The sequence below is a fragment of the Chiloscyllium plagiosum genome, unplaced genomic scaffold (genome assembly GCF_037043375.1).
Source record: "Chiloscyllium plagiosum isolate Xiang-an unplaced genomic scaffold, Cpla_swu_hap1 HiC_scaffold_1, whole genome shotgun sequence".
NCBI classification, from domain to species: domain Eukaryota; kingdom Metazoa; phylum Chordata; class Chondrichthyes; order Orectolobiformes; family Hemiscylliidae; genus Chiloscyllium; species Chiloscyllium plagiosum.
In genome coordinates this window covers 119530422-119557802 of record NW_028270139.1, presented here as the reverse complement: position 1 = coordinate 119557802, position 27381 = coordinate 119530422, and the positions used below count along the sequence as shown (strand labels likewise).

The 27381-nt window shown below is 42.3% G+C and overlaps 1 protein-coding gene across 6 annotated transcripts in view; it reads right to left on the bottom strand.

Moving 5' to 3' along the window:
- Positions 1-27381, bottom strand: part of LOC122543507 (ciliary neurotrophic factor receptor subunit alpha-like) — a 386379-nt gene that overhangs the window by 346708 nt on the left and 12290 nt on the right. The window lies entirely within an intron of this gene.

Sequence of the window (27381 nt, the reverse complement as noted above, 5' to 3'; positions counted from 1 at the left end):
TTTCAAAGTCCCAGTGAAATTCAATTCCAATCAGCCATTTAATGGATGTTTAGGAGAAAGTGAGACCTGCAGATGCTGGAGATCAGTCAAGAGTGTGGTGCTGGAAAAGTACAGCCGGTCAGACAGATTACGAGAAGCAGGAGAATTGACGTTTCGGACATGACCCCTTCATCAGTTAATGGATGTTGCAGGGACATTGTGGCCTTTAAAGACAGTGATCCAGCCTCCAAGTGCTGCCAGCCAACTAGAGGCTTTGCGGCACCATTTGGGAACAGTAGTCAACACTGGCTGGTTCGATGCCAAAAGGAAGTTTCTTATGGGAGATTCCAGAACTAGGGGTCATAGTTAAAAAATAAAGGGGTTAACCATTTAAGACAGATGAGAAAATATTTTCTGTGTTGAGTCTTTGGAATTCTTTAAGAGTCAGTGAATGTAGAAGCTTCAAATATTTTTAAGGTATTGATTGCTCGAGTCTTGATTACCAAAAGATGAAAGATTATTCCTGCATTCCTAATAGGGTGGTGGTTAAAAACAGATCAGCCACACAATCTCAAAAACTGAAATAACTGCAGATATTGTAATTTTAAAACTCAACATTCAAATGTTTTCTGTACTTACAAATGGCTGCTTTATATTGTCCTGCACTGTATCCTGACTTGCATATGAACTCTGATCATAATCTGGAGTCTGCCTGTAACTAATGTCTCTAACAATTCAGCAGAGAAAGGGATTCTGAATAAGTCCGAAATATGTCTGTTTGCATCTAAAAGTGTTCATTTACAGGACCTGATGTGTAGAGTTTGGCTGGAAGAAAGAATGGGGCAGTACGCAAAGGGCAGATGCATTCAAAGAGGGTAAACTAAAACAAAAGTATGATAAATGGTATCATGTACCTCCTGTTACCCTATTTCTGGGGTCACTTTGCTCTTGGCATTAATCAGAGAAAATCAGTCACCTGGAGAGATTGGAGGTAAGTTAGAGAGCAGAACAAACTTTGACAACATAATTCCTCGCCATAATTATCTTTACATTTCAAATTGTATTGATGCAGAACAGCACCGTACACTGGTTCAACACAGGAAACAAAAATTAATAGAAACATGCTTGGTATGAGCAGACATCAAGAAAGAAAAATATATTTTGTGATACCATTAGGACTCAGCAGTCAAATGGATATATCGCACATGTTTCCTGTATTTATACATTAAATTTAACAAAGTTGCACAAAGTATTGTTTAATTTAGAAGAAACAATTATATTAATGAGCAGAATGTTTCCAGTTAGCATTGTTGGCAGTGGAATTGTTAATATTATTCCATCACTAGCAATTTGCCAAATAGAAATAGTGCACAAATGTTATGGCAAGGGGACAGTTATGCATGAAACACACATGGTACATTAGATTGATGTGTTCTGTAGGTTTACATCCTTGAATGAATGTTACTAGTCTTTCAGTAGGATATTTCAAATCAAACGAATTTGAAAAAAAAAGTCAATAATCTCTCAACCATAAAGGAATGAATATTGTCTGCTTTTACCTCCTTCCCAAGATCTATAAACAGGAATACTCTTATAGACCTATGTTCAATCTCTCCCTCTTATTCCAAGTAAATGGGGCAAAAGCAAAGCATTGCCCGCAATTTGGGATAGATTGGCAATTCCTCAAGGCCACTCCAGTAGATAAAACTACAGAGTCAATGATCAATTCAAACACTCAAATCTTGTAAGCAGCTTTTTAAAAAGATATTTGTTCATGAGGTGTGGGTGTTGCTGGCTGACAAGCATCTTTATTGCTTGTCCCTAGTTGCCCTTGAAACAAATGAGGTGAGCTGCCAACTTAAACCGCAGCAGTCCATGTGCTGTAAATAGATGTACAAGGCCATTATGGAGGGAATTCCAGGATTTTGACCCAGCGACAGGAAAGGAACAGCGATATATTTCCAAGCCAGGAGAGAGGGGGCCTTGGAAAGTAACTTGCAGGTGGTGTTGCTCCCATATATCTGCTGCCTTTGTCATTCCAGATGGAAGTGGTTGTGGGCTTGGAAGGTGCTCTGCAAGGACATTTGGTGAATTCTCCAGTGTATCTTGCAGATTGTACACAGTGCTGCTATTAAGCATGGTCGGTGAAGGGATAAGATGTTTATAAATGTGATATCAATAAAGTTAAGAAAACATAAAACCATAAGTTATAGGAGCAGAATTAGATCATTTTGGTCCTTTGAATTACTTCTGCCATTTGATCATGATTGATATGTCTCTCAATCCCATTCTCCTGCCTTCTTGTAATCCTTCAACCCCTTATCAAGAACCTATGTCTGTCTGTCTTAAATACAGAGAATGACTTGGCCTCCACAGTCCTCTGCGACAATGGCTGAAAAAATTGCCCCTTACCTCAGTTCTAAAGGGTCATTCACTCGGAGGCTGCCCTCTCTGGTCCTAGTCTCTGCTACCAGTGGCAACATCTTCACCATGTCTACTCTATACAGGCCTCAGTATTCTGTAAATTTCAATCAGATCCACCTTCATCCTTCCAAACTCCATCAATAGACCCAGATTCTTCAACTGCTCATAGAAGAAGCCCTTATCCCTGGGATTATCCTTGTAAGCCTGCTTGGAATCCTCGCCAATGCCAGCACATCCTTCTTTAAATATGGAGCCCATAACTGCTCCCAATATTGCAAGTCTGATCAGAGTTTTATACAGCCTCAACAGCACATCTCTGCACTGAAGTTTAGCTCTCTTCATACAAATGAAGACATTAAGTTTGCTTTCCTAACTCTCAAACCTGTATTAACCTTAAAAGAATCCTGAACTAGGACTTAAGTCCCTTTGTGTTTGAGATCTCCAAAGCCTTTCCCCATTTAATAAATAGTCCAAGCCTCTATTCTTCCGCCCAAAGTGCAGAACCTCATTTTTCCACATCTGTCACTTCTTTGCCCACACTCCTGGCATGTATAAGTCCTCCTACAGCCCACTTGCTTCCTCAACACTCCGTCACTCCACCTATCTTTGTCATCTGCAAACTCAGCAACAATACCCTCAGCTCCTTTTTCCAGATTGTTAATAGGTGTAGTTCCAACATGGACCCCTGAAGAACTCCACTAGTCTCTGGCTGCCATCCAGAAAAAGACCCCTTTATCTGCACTTAGTCTTCTGCCAGTCAGCCAATCCTCAACACACTCCAGTACTTACACTCCAACGTGGGCTTTTAGCTTATTTAGCCGCCTCTTGTGTTGTACATTGTCAAAGACCTTCTGAAAACCCAAATCGATCAGGTCCAGTAGCTCTCCTTTGTCTTACTTGTTCATTACCTTCTTCAGGAATTCTAACTGATTTGTCAGGCATGACCTCACCATGATGAAGCCATGCTGACTCAGCCCTATTTTACCATGCTGTAAGTATTCTACAATCTCATCCTTATATAATGGACTCTAAAATCTTACCAAAGACTGAGGGGAGGCTAACTGGCCTATAGTTTCCCCATCTCTGCTTTCCTCCCTTTTTAAAGGGAGGATGTTACATTGACCATTTTCCAGTCCTCTGGACCCTCCCGGACTCGTGATTCCTGAAAGATCACCACTAATGCCTCTACAATCTCCTCAGCTATCCCCTTCAAAATTCTGGGGTTTGGTCCATCTGGCCTGGGTGATTTTATCCACTTCAGATGTTTCAGCTTCCCCAACACCTTCTTCTTAGTGACTACCACTACATTCACCTCTGCCCCCTGACTCTCTTGGTGTTTTGGTATGCTGCTGGTGTCTCCCACTGAGAAGACTATTGGGAAAAAAAACTTATCCAGTTCCTTGACTATTTCTTTACTCCCCATTACTACTTCAGCCTTAATTTCGAGTGGTCCAATGTCCACTCTTGCCTTGTTCATCTTTTATACAACTGAAAATCTGCTGCTCCACCATCTTTCCTGCTCGGTTCCCCATTCAAATCAACTCTGGCCAGCTCCTCCCTCAAACTTTTGTAGTTATCTTTATTGAATTGCAATACCATTACCTCTGATTCCAGCTTCTCCCTCCCAGACCGCGGGGTGAATTCTATCATATTGTGATTCTCTGACCCTGAGGGAGTTCCTTCATCTTAGCTCCCTAAAGTCTGCCTCATCACACATCCCCAAATTGCCAGTTCCCTAATGGACTCTACCACAAGCTGTACCAAAAAAACCTCAGACAAATCACAAATTCCATTCCTTGGGATTTGCTATCCCAACTGGATTTTCCCCAGTTCCCCTTCATATTGAAGCCTCCTCCCCACCATGATTAATGTAATAGAAGAGGCATATAACAAAAGGCACAACCTCTTGCTTCATTTTCTATTCCACATCCTGATCACTGCTTGAGAGCCTGTGCATAATCCTCATCAGGATCGGTTTTCCTCTGCGACTCCTCAACTCTACACAATAAATTCTACATCTTCCAACCCCACATCAATTCTTGCTATTGATTGAATTTCATTGTTACTAAAAAGGACAGCCCTGCCCACTCTACCAGTCCTTTTGACAGGACATGTATCCTTGGATCTTTAGTCCCCAGCCCCGATCTATTTTTTGGCACATCTGTGATACTCACATCATCATAGCAACTGGTTTCAAATTTGTGTACAAACTCATTTATTATTTTCCTTATCCAGGAGCAGTTAAGTACAGCGCCCTCAGTGCTGCATTGACCGTGCCCCTTCTTATAATTGTCCCATTATCTGTGCCTGAATTTAGATTGCTGATCATTTCTATACTCTTTCCTTTTACTGGTTGTAGAAACTTAAACTGGTTTAAGAGGGGTAGGGAGAACTCAGGTTAAAAAAAAAGGTCCTTGTCACCACCCTATTTAGCCTTTCGGATAGGATTCTGACCCAAGACAATTTCACCTGTACCAATCTGAGTCCAAAACTGAAGAGACTATGATAGGAACAGATTAAGGAGGTTGTATCCACTACCGGGTCAAACTGGAACTAAGGGGCATAGCCTCAAAATAAGAGGGGGAAGTCAGATTTAGGACTGAGTTGAGGGAGAACTTCTTCACCCAGAGGGTTGAGAATCTGTGGAATTCCCTGCCCAGTTGAATGTTAAGGCAAAGATAGACTTTTGAATAGTAAAGGAATTATGGTTATGGTGAACAGGCGGGTAAGTGGAGTGGAGTCCATGAAAAGATAAGCCAGGATCTTATTGAATGGCAGAACAGGCTCAACAGGCCAAATGGCCGACTTCTGCTCCTATTTCTTATGTTCTCATGAGAACTTAGCAGAAGAGGATAAATGGAAGAGAAACCGGTTGGTCAGGAATATCAGAATCCCTACAGTGTGGAAACTGTATTTGGCTTAACAAGTCGACACCAACCCTCCAAAGAGTAGCCCACCCAGACCCATTCTCCTACCGTATTACTCTACATTTACCCCTTACTAATGCACCTAACTTACCTGACCACTATGGGCAATTTAGCATGGCCAATTCACCTAACCTATGCATCTTTGGATTGTGGGAGGAAACTGGAGCACCCAGAGGAAACCCATACAGACACGGGGAGAATTTGCAAACTCCACAGAGACAATGGCCTGAGGCTGGAATCAAACCCGGGTCCCTGGCACTGTGAGGCAGCAGTGCTAACCACTGAGCCAACATGTTGCCCTCTACTGCAGCATGTGGAGGGCATCCAGGCCATCACCAACCACAGAACAGCAAAGCCTGCTTGTGCTGGTGATGCCTCCCTTCCGGAGGAGTTGAGCAACTTTTATGCATGGGTTGAGGCACAAAACGATTTGGCAGCAAGAAGTCCTCCACTCCCCCTCCAATGACCACGTGCAGTGTCTGACCACAGCCGACATGAGGAAAACAATATGCAGAGTCAACCCACGTAAGGCTGCAGGATCAGATAACATCCCTGGCAGAGAGCTCAGAGGATGCTCAGACATTCGTTCTCACGGACGTCTTCAACATCTCCCGGATCTGCACCACAGTTCCAATATGCTTCATCCTCCCCGTGCTGACGTAGTCTTCAACATCCTGTCTCAACCACTACTGCCTTGTTGCACTTACACCAATCATGAAGTGCTTTGACAAGCTTGTGATGAGGCATATTAAACCCCCCCCTCCCTCAGTGAACACCCTGCAGTTCATGCATTGTCCCAACAGCTCACCAGATGATGCCATTTCCACAATCCTCCATCTGGCCCTCACCCACCTGGAGAATAAGGACACTTACATCAGGCTACGCTTTATAGACTTCAGTTCTGCATGTAACACTATCACTCCTCAGCACCCGATTGGAAAGCAGTCTGCTGGGCCTAAATATCTCCCATTGTAACTGGAACCTGGACTTCTTGGCTGGTAGACCTCAGTCAGTCCGGATTGGGAACAGCATCTCCAACACCATCACAATGAGCACAGGGGCTTCCCAGTGCTGGGTGCTAAGTCCACTGCTGTTCACCCTGCTGACACAACTGTGCAGCAATGTACAGGTCGAATCACATCAAGTTCGCAGATGATATGACTGTAGTCCTGATTGAGATGCCGGTATTGGTCTGGGGTGTACAACATTAAAAATCACAACAGGTTATAGTCCAACAGGTTTATATGGAAGCATATAGCCTTCAGAGTGCTGCTCCTTCATCCAGTGGTTGTGGAGTAAGATTGTAAATGTTTTTGCTATAAATTGTCTTACAATGTGATGCAACTGAAACTATATATTGAAAAAGACCTGGTTTGTTTGTTAAGTCTCATCTGTTAAAATGACCATGTTGGTTTTCATTCTTTCATATGTGAATCCTAGAACTTTAAAAAGTTATATTCTCAAGTGAACTTTAACAACTGGTGTCATGTTAGCCCAGATAATGAATCTAAGGTGTGAGCTGCTCTGTGAGAGACTGTCTGCACCAGTGATAAGACTGATTCTATTTTAAAAAACAAACAGATTCATGGAACCTTACATTTTACTTTGTTCAAAAACTGCATGAATCCATGTAATTCTGAAAGTACAAAGTCACCCCACAAACTTGTGTATGTGTGCACGTGGGTGTGTGTGGGGGCTTGAGTGTCTGTGAGGGAGTGTGACTGTGAGAGTATAAGGGGGTACAAGTCTGAGAGAGGATGCGTGTGAGAGTCCATGTGTGAGTGTATGAGAGGGTCTGTGTAGAGTGTGCATCGGTCTGTAAGAGTGTGTGGGTGTGCACGCATGTGTAGGTGTGTCTGTGTGCACATCTGTCTGTGAATGTATACAGTGCAATGACATCACCTATAATGTGACATGAACCCAAGGTCCTGGTTGAGGCCATGCCCACAGGTACTAAACTTGGCTATCAGCCTCTGCTCAGCCACGTTTCATAGTCTGCCTTGGAAGACTTCGGGACAGGAACAGTCTGCCTGCAGCATAGGAGATAGACAATGGTGGCTAAGCCACATTTGTACCGGCCACGTACATGGTGGGTGGTGTCCCCATGCATGATGGTGGTATCCGTGTCAACACGGACACATCTGCAGCGTCTACAGTGACAGGGTTGTATGGTGTTGTCCTGAAAGCTGGGCATTTTGCTATGAACAATGATCTGTTAGAGACTTAGTGGTTGTTTAAAAAAAGGTGAAAAGTGGAGGTGTGGGGGAAGGTCTTGGCGAGGTGCTCACCCTCATTGTCAATGTGTTGCAGGTTGCGAAGAATGTGGCGTAGTGTTTTGTCGCCTGGCAAGTATTGGACAGTGAAGGGCCCCCTTCGAAAGGCCGACATGATTCAGATTGTTAAAGTTCACTTGAAAATATAACTTTTTAAAAAAGTTGTGATTTCCATATGAAAGAACGGAAACCAACATGGTCATTCTAAAAGAAAAAAAAACTTAAACAAGCCAGGTCTTTTTCAATATATAAAATTTCCATTACATCGCTGCAAACCTTTGCTATAAATTCTGTGTCTCATGATCTTATACTTCACAACTACCTGATGAAGGAGCAGCACCCGAAAAGGTGGAACAGAGTCAGTATATGGAGAGGAAGTGCAGCAGCTAATGGACTGGTGGAGAGTCAACAATGTGTATCTAAACATGGACAAGATGAAAAGGATGGTTGTTGACTTCAGGAAGGCATGGAGCAACCACTCTCTGCTGAACATCAACAGCTACCCTGTGGAGATGGTGAAGAGCACCAAATTTCTTCGTGTATGCCTGGCAGAGAATCTCACCTGGACCTTCAACATCAGCTCCACAGCCAAGAAAGTCTAGCAGCATCTCTATTCTGCGCCCAGGCAGAGACAAGCCCACCTCCCAAACACCCATCCTCACCACATTCTACAGAAGTTTCATCAAGAGTACCCTGAGCTGCTGCATCACTGCCTGGTTCAGCAGTTGCACCATCTCAGATCTCAAGACCCTACAACCATAGTGAGGACAGCTGAGAAAAATCGGTATCACTCTTCCCTCCATTATAGACATTTACTCCACATGCTGCATCCGAAGGCTAAGAGCATTGTGGAAGATCCCAAACACCCCTCACTCAAACTCTTCTCCCACCTGCCATCTGGCAGAAGATACCAGAGTGTACAGAGTCTCTCACGGCCAGACTATGCAACAGTTTCTTCCCAAGCTATCAGGCTCATTAACACAGTATGATTGGACTCTTTCCCATCAGAAATTCTTTCATTTTCCTACTAGAAAGTGATCACTCAATCTTCTGTTACACTATAACTCGCATGCTTTGCACTTCATGCCATGTATTATTGCGTAGTTTGTGCTGTCCATGTGGCACCCCCAGTCCTGGAGGAATGCGGTCTCTTTTATTATGACAAGTAAAAAGCTACAGAGCCACTCCGTGCAAATATGGAGTACTTATAGTGGAAAACTTGAATTACTCTTTATAATTGTATGATAAATAGTGTAAAAGACAAAATTCCAAGAGAATATTCAGCAGAAAAAATATCCACATTGATATGCTTCCAATTCAATTAAAAAAAAGAGGCACTGATTGACTTTGAACTTGGGAAGGTGGTCAGTTAAGGAGGAGATTATTATTGTATCCTATAGGTTGAGGGTGGCTAAGTAATCCAGAAGAATTAATGGAAAGCCATCTTCAATAGCTTAAGAATGGATCTGAATGAAATAAATTGGAATCAAACATTCAAGCAAAACTGTAATTGAACAATAGTTGGATTCAAAAAAAAAGAGATATTTAGGCAAGGTTAAGTTACCTTCTTACAAATAAAAGGGGTAAACAAATCTAGAATATGCAGAAGAGGGGTAGTGATGCTGGAAGAATTTTGAAACAGTTTCCAATTAGCTGGCAGATTTCAGAGTCTCTAAAGCGAAAGGGAGCTGCAATTTACTAGTGGGTATAAATGTACACAGGCAAATAATAAGCATGATTTGGAGATGCCAGTGTTGGATTGGGGTGTACAAAGTTAAAAATCACAACACCAAGTTATAGCAGATGGATGAACTTGCAAATTAGGGTGCTATATTAGTGTACCTGCTGCTAGCCCATTCTCATCCTGTCCATAATTGTACAGTGGCCAGGAAGGTTCCAGGTGTCATCCACAGTGGCCCATTTCAGACCATTAAAAAAAAAGGCAATTAACATGCAGTTAAAAGAGGTTCTTATCCCAATGCTGTTCTGTATCAATGGCGAGAGGTGTCAGTGTCCAATATGTGGCCTACCAGGTATAACCTTGTAGACTGCTGGTCAGTGAAAGAGCTGTGAATTTTCATGGACTAGGGCTCCTTCCAATAGCTTTGCATCACATTATCCATCCTACTTCCCATTGCACAACATTCCATCATCGCCTCCCCACACCCTCACCCTTAGCAATCAGCCTAGCCCCAGCAAGATCTCAGATTTACCCAATTGCTGAACACCACAATCTCAACCTACCTGCTGCAACAGCAGTGGCGCTGCCAGTGTGCTGAACTGCTGGCCTACAATTGATTGGCAGATCAATGAGAAAGACCATGCTCCGAGAGACAAATACAAGTCCTGCTTCACACCAATTTAAGAAAATAAAATCACCCAAACAAATTAAGGCAGGATGAGGTGTCTCACCCTGGCCAGTGTCACACCTAATATGGACAGTGGAGGTGCCAGGAGCCTTTCCTCAGCATTAAATTCAGCCCAGTGGCTTTAACATGCCTCAATCTCTCCATTAATGAATCGTCTAAAATATAAGCTGTTGTAAATGTTTATAATGTCAAACTTTATTTGGGCTTCACCACATTTCCAAAGTGAAGGGACAAGTGAACTTAATTTTAAATCTACTGTCTGAAAGACTGTAGAAAGCAGCAAATTTGAATTACAGGCCTAGTGGTATTAGACAGCAATTTTTAAAAAGGTCATCCATTGTGCATATCTGAAGATTCACAGGGAGTCCTAAAAACAGAAATAAAGCTGACACCATTTTCTTACAAGCTATGCTGTTCCAAAAACTGAAGAGGCTATTTCATTCTTCCTCTTTTCTCGCTATGTTAAAGTAGAGATCTTGTTTTCTCTTAATTCATTCATCCAGGATTGGTAAAACTTTGCCCTGCCCCCTTTTTTAAAGGCTTTATTCTGCGACCTATGAAAAATTAATACTATTTTGTTATCGCTTACTCAATGTTTACCTTCTCTCTTTGGAGAGCTTAGGAGACATGTGGGGGCGGGAAAGAGGTGGGGAACAACTTACACTTCTTATAAGATCATGATAGGCCTGGATAGGGTGAATGCACTCAGGTCTTTCTTTCTCCCAGGGTTGGGGAGACCAAGGCTAGAGGACATCAGTTTAAGGTTAGAAAGGAAAAAAAACTTGAAGGGCAACAATTTTCATTTTAAAAAAAAAGGGTGGTACGCATATGGAATGAGCTGCTAGCAGAAGTGGTTGAGGCAGGTATATGTTCACAACATTTAAAAAGGCATTTGGACAAATACATGAATTGGAAAGGTTTAGAATGATATGGGCCAAATGCAGGGGAATGGTGTTAGCATGGTTGGATGTTTTGGTCGGCATGGACCAGTTTGGGCCAATGGGCCTGTGTCTGTGCTGTCGGACTCTGACAGTACTGTAGAGGAAAACTAGCTTGATTCTTGGTTTGTACCAAGGCATCTCAATTAAAGGATTACATTGGCCAAGAAATGGCAGCAGTATGGGAAACCAACATGATTTAATCACGAATGAAATGTGTACTCAAAATCTCCGAGAAATCCAACAGGATGCCAGTTCAGTGAATTGACATCTATGTACTTGCCAATCAGGTACCCCAAAACAACTCAATGGTTAGGACCATTGAGTTAGGAAAAATTACCCTGCTCAATAGAAAATCTACTATCAACTCTTGTGCATCCTTAAGATGAATTTTTTTTACCTTATGGTTTCATCCTTTAGTAACCTCTGATGGAAGTTCAGATTTTGTACACTAAATAGATGAGATTTCATCAGCATGAAAGACGCATAACTCACGAATGCCATGGGCAAGAATAAGTTGTCAGCTCTTTCTCATGAGCGAATTAAACCTCATAATGTACCGCGACCAGTGCAAGATTCTATTTATTATACATCTGTTACTGTTTAGATGTGGGAAAAGATAGTAAAAACAACCATTTTAAGCTTTAAAAAAGGTAGTTGGAAGCTCTGAAGGCTTAATAAAAATCATGGAGATTTGGAATGTTTTGATAGTTGTGTACTGCACTTGCCGATGGCACAGGAGAGCACATAGTCCCTAGTATAGGTAGTGCATGATGTTTTGACATGCGCACCAGATCTTGTAGACTTTTCACTGTTGAATCTCACTTTAGTCTGTCTTGTCAAAATAGATTTTTATTTGCCACAAGATGAACAATGAGGTTTAGATATATTTTAACATACTTCAGTCAAAATGCAGGATTAGCGTATTATAAGATTATCACTCAAAGAATGGATAATTCTTGGATATTTAAAATTCCAAGCACTTTTTCCATTTGGATAGAAATAATTTTACTTTTTGTAGTCACACTATATTCTACATTAAACTAAAACAGAAGATTTGTGAAAATGAGGAAACTCTGGGTCAACAACCCAGGACAAAGCCTGAAAGCCAAGTTATGATCCTGCCAATTACACCAGAATAGATTCTGTTACTGTGCACCAACTCTGAGCCAGAATGCACAGGGCTATTGGGAATGAACCCCATTGCATTGGTCTGGCTGACACCCTGATACTACAAATGCAATCTTCTGCCTAATGCAGCTGGAAGTCACATCACTCACTGCCTATACAGAAGTGATGGTCTTTGCCAAAGTCTTCCCCAATCTGTTTCACCTGAAGGCACTGCCAGTAATATTCACAGCATGCAAGCACTGGACAATGGCCATTGCCAACGAGAGAATATAACTAACTATTCCTCTTGACATTGAACAGCATTAATATTGAAGGAAATCAACATGCTGGGGCTACTATTGACAGAAACTGATCGGGACTAGCCAAATACTACTGCAATAAAAGCCAGTGAGAAACTAGATATTCTTGGTGAGTAACTCACTTCATCTCTACAACTTGCCCACATAATGGACTATTTCCCACTTACCTGGATAAGTGCAGCTCCAAAACCACTCAAGAAGCTGAACACCACCCAGGTCAAAAGAAGGCACTTGAAGGTGGTGGATGGAGTGACAATTAAATTTCACCATCAGCATAGCAGTGTTAGAAGTATGTACAACCTAGAAGTTGGACACCAGTTTCCTTGGCCAGCATCTGCAACCCTTTTATTTATACAAACTAAAAAGGAGAAAGGACAGCAGGTACCTAGGAAACAGCATAACCTGCAAGATCTCCTCAAACCCACATACCATCTTAACATGGAACTACATTGCAGTTCCTTCACTGACAGTGACAAAACCCTGGAACTCTCCAACACTACATGGACTACAATGTTCAAGGAGTGTGGCTCACCAGCAGTTAAGCAACGTATGTTGACCTTGAGAATCAAAGTATTTTACAGTACAGAGGCAGCTTTTAATCCATGTCTGCAGGTCCAGTGACCTCTTCCCAACAGCTTCTCCACCAATTTGTGTTTGTGCTTGTATCTTTCAGATCTCTAGCATCCGCAATTTTGTTTTATAATAGGGGAGTGTTGGAATCTGGATAGAAACAGGCAACTAATGGAATGCCACAGGGATCAGTACTGGGGCCATAAATAAGTTACAATATATTTTAATGACTTAGACAAGAAAAGTGAAGATGCTATAGCCAATTTTGCTGATGGCCCTAAAACATGGGAAGGCAAATGGTGAGGACAACAGTGTGCAGAGGAAGATACACAGGTTAAGTGAGTGGACAAAAAGAAAAGTCAGGTGGAATACCATGTGGGGAAATGAGATTATGCATTTTGACAGAAAGAATAGAGGAGCTGAATATTACTTAAGTTGAGAAAAACTGTGGAAAGCTACAAAGCAGAGGGATTTGAGAGTGTTCATCCATGATTCAAAAAGCTGGGATCAAAATTCAAGAGTGGTTGAGGATCCTCTGTCTGGACAGAATGGAGTTGAGCAACAGGAGACAGTAGTAGTTGAAGGGAGTTTCTTGAAATGGAGAAAGGTGACCAGTGGTGTTCCATGGGGGGTCAGTATTGGGGCCACTGTTGTTCGTAATATACATAAAATGATCTAGAAGAGGGCACTGTTGGTATGATCAGCAAGTTTGCAGATGACACAAAGATTGGTGGAGTAGCAGAAAGCATAAGGGACTGTCAGAATGCAGGAGAATATAATAGACTGGAGAGTTGGGCGGAAAAGTGGCAGAAGGCTTTCAATCCAGAAAAATGTGAGGTGATGCATTTAGGCAAGACTAATTCTAGAGCAAATTATACAATGAACGGAAGAGCCTTGGGAAAAGTTGATAGGCAGAGAGATCTGGGAGTGCAGGTCCATTGTACCCTGAAGGTTGCAAAGTGGTCAAGAAGGCATATAGTATGTTTGCCTTCATTAGATGGGGTATTGAGTATAAGAGCTGACAAGTTATGTTAAAATTGTACAAGACATTGGTTCGGTCACATTTACAGGTGTACAGGTCTAGGTGCCACATTAGCAAAAAGATGTGGATACTTTGGAGATGGTGCAGGGAAGGTTTACAAAGGATGTTGCCTGGTATATAGAAGATGCTAGCTATGAAGAGAGGTTGAGTAGGTTAGGTTTGTTTTCATTAGAAAAAAGGAGATTGAGGGGGGACCTGATTGAGGTTTACAAAGTCATGAAGGGTATAGACAGGGTGATAGAGACAAGCTTTTTCCCCCAGGATGAAGGATTCAATAACGAGAGGTCATGCTTTCAAGGAGAGAGGTGGAAAGTTTAAGGGGGATACACGTGGCAAGTACTTCAGAGAGTGGTGGGCATTTGGAATGCATTGCCAGAAGAGGTGGTAGAGGCAGGCACGGTAGATTCATTTAAGATGAGTCTGGACAGATGCATGAGTAGGTGGGGAGCAGAGGGATACAAGTGCTTAGGAATTGACTGACAGGTTTAGACAGTACATTTGTATTATCTCAGGCTTGGAGGGCTGAAGGGCCTGTTCCTGGGCTGTATATTTTCTTTGTTCTTAATATAGAAGGGTCAGGGTGGTAGTTAATTGGTACTGACAGAATATGGAGAGAGACTTGGATAGAATGGACATAGGCTAGTAGAAGAAACTAGGACTGGAGGGAATAGCCTCAGTGTGAATTAGAACTGTAATAAGGAAAAATTTCTTCAGCCAGAGTGTGGTGAATCTGTGGAACTCTGCCACAGAAGGCAGTGGAAGCATAGTCATTGAGCGTATTTAGGACAAATGTAAGAAAGGGTTCAGAAAAGACTTACAAAGGATGTTGCCAGGGGTAGAGGGTTTGAACTATAGGGAGAGGTTGGATTTGCTGGGGCGGTTTTCCCTGGAGGAGAGGAGGTTGAGGGGTGACCTTATAGTGGTTTATAAAATCCTGAGTGGCATTTGTAGGATAAATAGACAAAGTCTTTTCCCTGGGGTGGGAGTCCTGAACTAGGGTGAGGGTGAGGGAAAAAAATTGAAATAAAAAAGACAAATTCTTCATGCAGAAGGTTGCGTGTAAGGAATGAGCTACCAGAGCAAGCAGAGGCTAGTATAATTGCAACATTTAAAAGACATCTGGATGGGTATATGAATAGGAAGGGTTGAGAGAGATATAGGTAAAGTGCTGGCAAATGGGACTAGATTAGGTTGGATATCTGGTCGGCATGGATGAGTTGGACCAAAAGGTCTTTTTCAGTACTGTACATCTGACTCTATATAGGTTCTTGATTAGTAAGGGGATCAAAAGGTTTGAGAGAAGGCAGGAGAATGGGGTTGAGAAACACGTATCAGCTATGATCAAATGATGGAGGAGACTCAAATGTGCCAAATGGACCAATTTTGCTCCTATATCTTAGGGTCCCAAAGTAATAAGGAAAGTAAATGGAATGTTGGCCTTTATTTCAAAGGCAATGGAATATAAACGTCAGGAGGTTTTACTAAAACTAAGTACCAGCTGTGGTCTGACGGCTGCCTTTTAAATGTGACTAGTGTCAGGTCCCTTAACTAAGAAATGATTGGAGTACATAGAATGTTCACTAAGCAGATTCCAGGTAAGAAGAGTTTAAGAATAAGGCAACTTTATTGAAACATACAGGATTCTTGGCAGACTTAACAGGGTCTATGTGGAAAGGTTGCTTCCCCTTTGGAAGAGACTAGGGCCAGATTACATAATCTCAGAAGAAGTGGTTTCCTGATTAAAACATAGGTCAGGAAGAATTTCTTCTCTCAGGATACTGAATCTCGGAAATTCTTTACTGCAGAGGCTGGATCATTAAGTACAGTCAATTCTGAGATGACACTTAATCATAAGGGAATCCAAGGTTATGGGGATAGGACAGGAAAGTGGAGTTGAGGATTAGCAGATCAGCCATAAACTCATTGAATAGCAAAACAGACTGTGCTGAATGGCTTACTTCTACTTAGATTTTATGGTACCTGTTGTCTTTAAAGGATCAAGGAACTGTATTGCTGGGGTTTACTTCCTCATGGAGGCCATTACGCTCATCTGATGGCATACCAACCTCCAGGTATATTGGCAAGGAAGTGGAAACTCATGTAGAATATAGCAGCATTGATCAGGTTTAGTTGATATTCAAGACCAATTAGGACTGGGCAGTATCATAATATTGACACTTCAATGGAATAGTAAAACAGCAGAGAACTATAATTCTGTGACTGATTGGCAGAGACCTCAAAAATAGACATTTAACCTATAGCTCTGAATGTGAATGATGACCCAAAGATTGAGGTTAAAAGCCACACCACGAAGACAGATTTAGGTTTTACAGAAGAAAGAAAAAAAGTTACTGGTCTAGAGAGTAGTAATGCATTCTGACAGAATTTCTTCTGGAACTCTCATTTAAACTGATAGTATTCAATAGCCAAAGGGATTATCATAAATCAGCCAAGTTAATCTTGACAAACTAGACTAAAAAGGTAATTGTTTACCTTAGATGGTAATACTGAGATTTGCCACAACAGAAGGAAAAGCCACTAACAGCAAAACAAAAAAAACTGATCCACGGGAGAAAGTTTGAAAGCAGACTGAAACTCCCAACTGTTAAAGGCATTGATAAATATTGCCTTGCTCCCAAGTAAACAGAAAAAGTGTGACATCAAAAAGACAAAACATGTGTTCTGTGTATTGTTCTACACATTATATTTTGGATAATGTCGAGGAAAACATCACCATGGTGATGGCCTTGCATTTAGCTGGTGGGTGTTACAAATTTGAAATTTTTTTTTAAAAATTGTTTTGGGATGGTGGCCAGGATCTTGCTGCTTTCAGTGGAAGTGGGAAACAGAGTCCGATGAAGATTTGAAGCTTAGAGACCCTTTCAATCATCAGGCAGCTGAGTCAAAAGCATGAATGGCAGCAACCACTGAAACTAGGGCATAAAAGGAGCTGTCCTGGCTGCGGACCAGAGTCATTGAGTGTCTTTCAGACAGAGACAGATTGTCCCTTTGCTAATTAAGAACCGAAGGGTTACATGGCAAAAGCAGAAGAATGAGGCTGAAAAACATTAGCCATAGTTGAACGATGGAAGACACAATGGGTCTAACAGCTTAATTCTGCTCAGTTATCTCAGTCTTAAGTTGGAGCAAAGCACAAGAAGTTGACAAATGAGAATAGATACTTTCAAAATCAACCTGTTCAGAGTTGTTGTTACTACACACCTCTGGAGCAGCTGGGACTTGAAGCTGGATTTCCCTGTCCAGAGGCAAGGAACCGTCATTACACCATTAGAGCCTAACAGAGGAGGATAGATATTTTAATTAACTTGCTCAGACAGGTGACTATCAAACCCAGGCCTTCTGCCTCAAAACGTTGGGGACCTCACCCCTGCACCACAAAATACCCTTAGCGAAGGGGGCAGGGGGTGCAGTACAACTCAACAGCCAATTTGGTTCTGTCACATTCTATGCAGACAATAACTGCAGACCAAAAGGCAACCCATTCCCTGATAAAAGGAGAGCCTGTCTACGTTTGTTAGAATCCCTACAGTGTAGAAGCAGGCCATTTGACACATTCATTCCACACCAACCCCTCCAAACAGCATCCCATCCAGACCCATCCTATCCTTGTAACCCTGCATTCCCCATGGCTAACCCTTCCTACCCTCCACGATACAGGCAATTGAGCCTGACTAAACCACATGACCTGCACATCCCTGAACTTCCATTTTGCCTTGAGCAAAAATAATCACAACTCAGCTGGAATGACGCCCTTAAGTCATTACATTGACATAAGGGCTTTAATTGACTGTTGACTTGAAAGGTGGCATTTGCACCTGAAAGTGGTAGTATCAGGGCCCAACACTGGAGGATGCTAAGGTATGCAGTGGAATCCTGTCTGCACAGACAGAAATTCAGATCAGTCCTAGGGCCCCAAACCTCCCTCAGGAACCTGCACCCAAGAACCCAGAGTTGCCTTTTGGGTAAGGTTAGTGTCCTTTCACCTTGCAAGGAGGTGGTTTTTATGCAGACTGCTGCTGCACACCATTCACCTTGACTCTTCAATCTGCTGCTGGGACACACCTGGCACGTAATTTTCTGGCCAGGCATGGAGATCGCTCTACATGGGAATCTTCCAATTTTCTATTGCAGACCTGGAGTGGCAATGTTGCAGTCCCTTTATAATAGTAGATAGCAGCAGGTTCATGGACTCCCAGCCCAACTGCTTATTTTGCAAGTGGAGTCTGTGAACCATTTATTGTGGGTGTTTGCACTCCCTTTTAGTTATTTGAAAAACTTTAGTGTTTTTGGTTGCACTTCAGCCCCACACTCCTGATTCTTTGGACACCCAGTGCAGGCAAATTGCAGAATCTCCTTGTGCATCTACTCCTGGGCCTGGCAATACACAGGTGCAGGCAACAGGCTGCAAATGGGGTCATCTATGTAGACTGTCTGCCTTCTTTGTGGATACATTCATGCCCAGATGTCCTTGGGAAAGGTAACATGCGGTTTCTATCAATGCTCTTGATGTCTTTAGAGAGAGATGGGCACTTCAGGGGATAGAGTACTTTATTTTCCCCTCCAATTTCATATTGATTTAGTCCTTTGCCTCTCTCCCTCCCCACGCCCCCCCCCCCCCCTCACTTTAATTGTTTGCATTGCCAATTATGGGCTTTGCTTGTAAATATTTCATTGGCTACATGAGCAATTACTACTGTTTGTTTAAGGAAAAAAGGGGTAAACAGAAAAATCACAAGACAAAGTCAGTGATTTTAGTGCTGGGAAGGTTGCTCAGTTGTGCATGATAGTATTTTTGGCCTTCTACCCACAAGATAATTTGGGCAAAGACAGGACGGAGCAGACTTTGGCCCATCACCATGCCACTGATTAAATGCACTTCCCATCTCGGAGAGAAAATTTGAAATATACTCTTTATAAAAAGGGAGGGAAAGGTCATGTGACTGTTCTGAAATCTAACCAAAAAAACCAGGATGGGTTGATAAACTGTAAAGGCAATGCATAGTGTTTACACTTGCGAAACTGGCATTAGTTGATGTTCTAACAAAATAGAATATGAACCTCCAAAGTACCAGAGAGTACAGATTTTTTTCTTGGTCATAGATAACAAAGCAGAACGAAATAAAATCAGAGTTGACTAATCCATTGGACTAATATGTACGGTGGAGAAAGGGGAGCCAATCAATATTCTGTACTTGGATTTCCAGAAAGACATTTAAACAGGATGCACATAAAAAGGTTAAATGTGAAAGTTAAAAGTTCATGGTGCACAGGACACATATCAGCATAGTCAGATGGCAGAAAACTGTGTGCCAAATATGGGCCTTTTCAGATTGATGGATGTGATTGGTGGGTCCTGCAAGGGTCTGTGCTTGAAGCTGCAACATTTTACAACTTTTATTCTTATATTTTAAGTCATTGATTACAAAGTGGACTAAACAGTTAAGATGTTAAGGATAAAATTACACTTAATAGGAGTCAAACTCCTTAAAAATTCATTTGAGACTTGGACATCACTGACTGGACTAGCCTTAAGGTGGTGGTGAGTTGCCTTCTTGAACTGCTGCAATTCATGTACTGTGGGTAGCTACACAACGTCTTTATATCCGGAAACTTCCTCTCTAAAGGTGTGCTAGGACAAGTACAAACCCTGAGGATTCAGAGCAGTCTGGAGGAATTTTAGAGGAAAAGAATTAAGTCATTAATCTTGCAGGACTCATAACAGTGAGCTTCTATACAGTTCAAGAGCAGATTGGAGAATTGATAAAGAGAACAGAAATAAAACAATTAAACTGTTGTCTTCACAGAAGATAATTTCCCAGTAGTGCTGGGAAGTTCGCTAGTTAAAAGGAACTAAAAGAAAATTTGTACTGTTTAAAACTAGAAATTAATGGGACTGCAAAACAGACAAATTCCCAGGGCTTGATCATCTAGATCCCAGAGTATTAAATAAACTAGCCATGGAAACAATTGATGCACTTTTCAAAAGTAGAGCTACAACAGTCATGGCTGATAGTTGAAGGGTGACAATTGAAACTTCACTTTGAAAAGCAGAGGGGGAATAAACAGGGGATTACAGGTCAACCTAACATTAGTAAGGAAATGTAAAAAGATATCAGAATGCTAATGGGAGGTGTGTGCTGGTAATCAGTCCATTCTACTGCATAGGTCACCAAGTGAAATAGTTATATGCCTGACTGGTTGCAATTTAGAGTTAAACCCTGACCATGTGATAAACTTATCCTTTCAGTTGCAAAATGAAGAGCTGCTACTTGGCAGCTTTAACTCAAAAACTAGCTTCTCAAATATCAAACAGTTCCCAACAAAAAGTTAGATCAGCTTGTGTTACCTTAACAAGCACACACCACACAGTTCCACATTAGATATGGTTTATGCCCGAAATGTCGATTCTCCTGCTCAAATGCTGCCTGACTGGCTGTGCCTTTCCAGTACCACACTCTCGACTGATCTCCAGTCCTCACTTTCTCCTCTAAAAAGAGCCATATTTCCCAGTTTAATTTTCAAAAGATGCCTTTACAAATATTATAGGACAGTCTACAGTGTGGAAACAGGCCCTTCTGCCTGAACAGTCCACATCAACCCTCCAAAGAGTAACCCATTTCCCTCTGACTAATGCACCTAACACTATAGCATAGTCAGTGCACCTGACCTGCACATCTTTGGATTGTGGGAGCAAACCCACGCAGATACAGGGAGAATGTCTGTGTGGAGTTTGTACACAGTCACCCAAGCCTGGAATTGAACCTGGGATCCTGGTGCTCTGAGGCAGCAGTACTAACCACTGAGCCACCATTCAACCCCACAGCACTTGGAATGATACATTCCAAGTCATAACAGGTCATTGTGCAAGATTACAACATATGGATATGGGGATGACATACTGGCATAGACAGAACAGATTAGCTGACAGAAACCAGAGCAATAAATAAGTCTTTTTCAGGGTAGAAGGCAGTGACTATTGGGGTACTGCAGGAGACGGTGCCTGGGCCCCAGCTGTTCAATATTAATTATTTGAATGAAGGAAACAGTGTAATAGAACATTACAGCACAGTACAGGCCCTTTGGCCCCCTGATGTTGTGCCAACCTGTGAAACACCTGAAGCCCATCTAACCTGCACAGTGGCACAGTGGTTAGCACTGCTGCCTCACAGCACTAGAGACCTGGGTTCAATTGCACGTGGGTTTCCTCCAGGTGCTCCAGTTTCCTCCCACAGTCCAAAAAAATGTGCAGGTTAGGTGAATTGGCTATGCTGAAATGCCTGTAGTGTTAGGTGAAGGGGTAAATAAAGGGGAATGCGTCTGGGTTGGTTGCTCTTCGGAGGGTCGGTGTGGACTTTTTTGGCCAAAGGGCCTGTTTCCACACTAATCTAATCATTCCTTTTTATCCATAGGTTTATGGAATGACCATTTAAATACCCTTAAAGTTGGTGAATCTACTACTGTTGCAGGCAGGGCATTCTATGCCCCTAGCATAGAGTAAAAAACGACCTCGGACATCTGTCACCCTTCAATTTAAAGCTATGTCCCCTCATGCTAGCCATTGCCAGCTGAGGAAAAAGGCTCTGTCCACCCTATCTACCCCTCTGATTATATGTTTCAATCTTCTTGTCTCCAATTAAAACAGCCTCGAGTCACAGATGTACAGCATGAAAACAGACCCTTTGGTCCAACCCGTCCATGCCAACCAGACATCCCAACCCAATTTAGTCCCACCTGCCAGCACCCGGCCCATATCCCTCCAAACCCTTCCTATTCATATACCCATCCAAATGCCTCTTAAATGTTGCAATTATACCAGCCTCCACCACATCCTCTGGCAACTCATTCCATACACGTGAACAAGTTGCCCCGTGGATCTCATCTTTTCCCTCTCACCCTAAACCCATGCCCTCTAGTTCTGGACTCCCCAACCCCCAGGGAAAGGACTTTGCCCATTTACCCTATCCGTGCCCCTCAAATTTGTAAACCTCTATAAGGTCACCCCTCAGCCTCCGACGCTCCAGGGAAAACAGCCCTAGCTTGTTCAGCCTCTCCCTATAGCTCAAATCCTCCAACCCTGGCAACATCCTTGTTAATCCTTTCTGAATCCTTTCAAGTTTCACAACATCTTTCCGATAGGAAGGAGACCAGAACTGCACACAATATTCCAACAGTGGCCTAACCAATGTCCTGTACAGCCGCAACATGACCTCCCAGTGCCTGTACTCAATACTCTGACCAAGAAAGGAAAGCATACCAAACGCCTTCTTCACTATCCTATCTACATGCGACTCCACTTTCAAGGAGCTATGAACCTGCACTCCAAGGTCTCTTTGTTCAGCAACACTCCCTAGGACCTTACCATTAAGTGTCTATGTCCTGCTAAGATTTGCTTTCCCATAATACAGCACCTCACATTTATCTGAATTAAACTCCATCTGCCACTTCAGCCCATTGGCTCATCTGGTCAAGATGTCCCTCAGCCTTTCCTCAAGACCTTCTCTCCATATCAGGCAACATCTGAGTAAATCTCCTTGGAACCCTTTCCAAAGCTCCACATCCTTAATGCAGTGACCAGAACTGTACGCAATACTCCAAGTGCAGCTGCAGCATGACCCCAAAAGTCAATCCCTCTATTAATAAAAATCTTACACATCATTATGCCTTCTTATGAATCCTATCATCCTGGGTGGCAACTCTCAGGGATCTATATACATGGAGAGATCTATGTACAGATCTCGCTGCTCATCCACACTACCAAGAATCTTACCATTATCCCTGTACTCTATTCCTGTTACTCCTTCCAAAAAGTGAATCACCTCACACTTTTGTTTTAAATTACATTGGCCACCTCTCAGCCCAGCTCTGCAATTTATATCTCTCTAACATCCTTCAGCACTATCCACAAACCTTATTTGTCATCTGCAAATTTACTGACTCACCTATGCCCTCACCCAAATCATTTATAAAAGTGATAAAGAGACAACCCTTCGTGTTACCCCACTAGTAACTGAACTCCAAGATAAACATTTCCCTAAGAAAGTTCTGATCCAAACTACTAAATTACCCTCAATCCCATGCCTCTATTTTAGTGCAATAGCCTACTGCAGGGAACCTTATCAAACGCCATATTGAAATCCATATACCCCCACATCAACAGCTTTACCCTCATCCACCTGTCTGGCCATCTTCTCAAAGAAGGCAATAAGGTTTGAGAGCCACGATCTACCCTTCACAAAACCTAATCAACTTATTCCTCTAGATGATTACAAATCCTTTACCGACAACCAAAGTAAAGCTCACAGGTCTGCAATTACTAGGGCTGTCTCTACTCCCCTTCCTAAAAAAACATGTGCTATCCTCCAGTCTTCTGCCACCATTCCTGTAGACAACAACAAAAAGATCAAAGCCAAAGGCTCAAATCTCCTCCCTGGCTTCCCAGAGAATCCCAAGATAAACCCCATCTGGCCCAGGTGACTTGACTTTTTGTCCACTTTCCAAAATTGCTAACACTTCCTCCTTGTGAACCTCAAACACATCTTGTCTAGTAGCCTGTATCTTGGTCTTCACCTTGACAATATTGTCTTTTTCTAGTGTGAATACTGTCAAAAAAAAATTCATTTAGCATTTCCCTTCTCTCCTGACTCCACACACAACTACCCACCACTATCCTTGATTAGCCCTAATCTTACAAGCCATTCCTTTTATTCCTGATATGCCTACAGAAAGGCATAGAGCTTTTCTTGATCCTATCCGCCAGTGACTTCTCACACCCCCTCCTGGTTCTTCTTAGCTTTCTCTTTAGGTCTTTTCTGGCTAACTTGCCATTTTAGAACTGGCTGACGATGGCACCTCTGACAGTTCAGCACCTGTCACTGGGAGTGTCAGCCTGGGTTGGGAGTTCAGGTCTCTAGGTTTGGACTTGGATGCATAGTGTTCTGATTAAGAATAGTAATGCACAGTGCCTGCAAGGAAAAGTGTGTCCGGTACATCTCCTTGAAGAGGAGTCAGATTGCAGGAATTCCTTTGCAGGAGTTACTGAAACTCCAACCTATTTGGAAGGCCGTCTCAAAGCCCAGGAAATCCCTCCAACTCCATTCCCTACCTGAAAAGGTTACCTTCCCTAATAATGCCACAATACTTTAGCAGTCATACACCTGAACGGACCACCGGTTGTCTGTCAGTGGGAGGAAGCAGAGTTTGCTGTTAACTATTATTCATGACTAAGTCATGAAGCAGAAGGTTAAGTTGTGTTCTGATTCTAAATTAATTAGCATCCACTGTCAACATTAGGTGCAAACTAACCCATTCCAAAGTTAAAAAAAGGTATTTACATTTCTCCCCCTCCACATACCTGCAGTAGGTTCAGTCATGTGCATTATTGGTCACCTTAACTAAGGAAGGGAGCTATTTGCCATACAACATGTACAACAAAAGGAGGTTCATTGGACAGATTTCTAGGCAGTCAGATTTACTGGGTCAACAATAGAGAAAAAAGAAAAATCAGTGACTAAAAGTGAAAACAGAATTCAGACAGGGCTGGACAGACTGGATGTAGGAACCCTCCCCGCCCAAGGGGAGTCTGGATGCAGGGTAGAACATTCCCCAATTCAAGATGGAGGATAGTGACCCAATTGAAATGCAGAGCAAGAATCAACCATGATCAAAGTTAATGGATCAGTAGACCATGCCTTGTTCATATATGGATGCTTGAAGAGAAAAGGCTCATTACCATTCAATGGAGTAAAGATTGAGGGGCTGATTTGATTCAGGATCCTTAAAGCTTCAATGGTCATGACAAGATTGATTTGGAAAAAGGATATCAGTCCAGAACTGACACGAGTGGGTTAGAGGATTAAAAGAGAATGGAGATTACTTTTGAGGCAGGTAGGAATGTTGAACTTGACAAAACAGAATGACTGGTCTTATTATATATTCTTGATGAAAGGAATATGCCTGAAATGTTGATTCACCGGTTCCTCGGATACTGCCTGACCTGCTGTGCATTTCCTGCACCATAGTGGACTCCAATATTATATAAATGATCAGGCCTGCAAAGCCAAGTGGCTTACCTGTTCTCATTTCTTATATTCATAAGAATTTGGATAAAGTCATCAGCATTTCTACCAGGATAGGAAGCCCATATATAAAAAAACTCAGATCAGTGTGAGGAGGAGTGTTTAAGATATCCCTGAAATTTAATGCAGTCTGCCAGGTGACAGAAGCTGAAAATAGCAAGTTCATGGTTCAGACATACAAAGGAGTAGGAACTGGTGCTAGATTTAGCAAGACCAAATTGATGAGTAATCAAATGTAAGCTGGGAGATACACTGGAGAAAGAATTGCTAGGGAAGAGTATTCACTGAACCACAGTTCTGGGATTTAAGTTACCAGACTGAGAATAGAACAGAATGAAGAATCATATTGGACCAAGATAATCAAATGCCTACTTATTAAAAAGTAATTTAACCAAAACCCAATATCTGTAGCTTTCTTTAAAAAAAATACCAGTTCTGTTCTGGAGTTTAAAGAATAACTTCCCTGCAAGGAAAAGTACTTAGAGTGAGAAGTGATTAAGATATTTAAAATAATGAACAGTTAGTGTCAGGCTTTCAGCTATTACCATGATCAGTCTGGTTAATGGTTATGAACTAGTAACCCAGGCAAGCTTTTAGGGGACATGGGTTAAATTTAAATTCAATTAAGATCTGGAATGAGATCACCACATGGTAACTATGAAACCATTAATACTTAAAATCCATCTGGTTCTCTCATGTCCTTTAGAGAAAAGGAATCTGCAATCCTTCCTTGTTCTGACCTACACATGACCTGAGAGTCACAGCAGTACGACTGAGTTAACTATTCAAATGTCTGAGCAATCCACTCAATTAGAGGATAAAACAATGAATCCCACAGGTAGACAAAGACATAAAGACCTTACTTGAAGGTGTTACACCAAGGATTTTTAGCAAAACCAGAGTCAACAGAAATCAGGGTAACTGCTATTGGAGTCACACCACATTTGAGAAGCTAGTTAGAGATTGGACATTTCAGTGCCAGAGGCAGCCAGTTTTCCCAATCCTTCATTTACACATTTTAGTACCATTTGCATTGCCTTTGTGGTGTTATGGGCACCTGAGATATCTACTCCTGATCCCCTTCGGTCAGGCTAAACACCCTTTTCCAGCTGCAGCGAGTAGTGAACAGTCGTATCAGCTCAATGACAACTTGATGTCTCTTTCTGCAGATGTCGCCAGATCTGTGGAGGTTTTCCAGCATTACCTGCTTGAATTTCAGATTTCCAGCATTTACAGGTGAGCAACCGCACTCATACCAATACTTTTGGACACAGGGTTAGAGGATTTTAGTTATAGGGAGAGGCTGAACAGGCTGGGACTCTTTTCCCTGGAGCATTGGAGGCTGAGGGGTGATCTTAGAGGTTTATAAAATAGAGGGGCATGGATAGGGTAAATAGGCAAAGTCTTTTCCCTGGGGTTGGGGAGTCCAGAACTAGAGGACATAGGTTTAAGGTGAGAGGGGAAGGGTATAAAAGAGACCTACAGGGCAACTGTTTCACACAGAGGGTGGTATGTGTATGGAATGAGCTGCCAGAGGAAGTGGTGGAGGCTGGTACAAATTGCAACATTTAAAAGAGACATTTGGATGGGTATATGAATAGGAAGGGTTTGGAGGGATATCTGGTTGTTTTAAAAAATTCTCAAGGTCAGGTTCGTAGGAGAGTAGTCTGACACAGAACAAACGACCAAGAGGCGAGACTGCTAGAATATGGGCATTTTATTCCCCGCAGCGTCGCACAACGGGTCTGGCTTATACTCACTCTACATGTTACCGGAACTGGGAGCCGTCAGTTCTCGTAGAGCGGTTGCCAACAACCCATGCTCGGCGGTTAAACGTAACCCCGGAGCAGACTCACCGAACTGGAGACTTTTCCAGCTGATATACTCTTTTCCAGATATAAACATTCATGTGAACAGCAGAGCAAGGCTAAAAAACACATTCCATTCTGGTTACATACAGATAAGAAGATTCACACGGGGAGGTGTGTAATAAGATTCACACGGGACTAAGCAACACCTCCATTCCGGTTAGATTCACACATGTATTGGGACATAATTTTTAACCGTTTCACCACATTCCACTGCTTGGAATTTTACACCACACTGGTCGACATGGGCAAGTTGGACTGAAGGGTCTGTTTCCATGCTGTACATCTGACTCATTAAAAGGAGGTGATGTGTACAGGGCATTTTGCTTCCAGATGCTGCAGCCGGCTTTCCAGAGAGACAAACATCCACACAAAGTACTATGGATCTGAAGTTAGCCATTGTCCTGGCAGACAGTTACATTCAGAACTAAAAAGATCTGGATGCAGGTCTAAACATCACCTCTG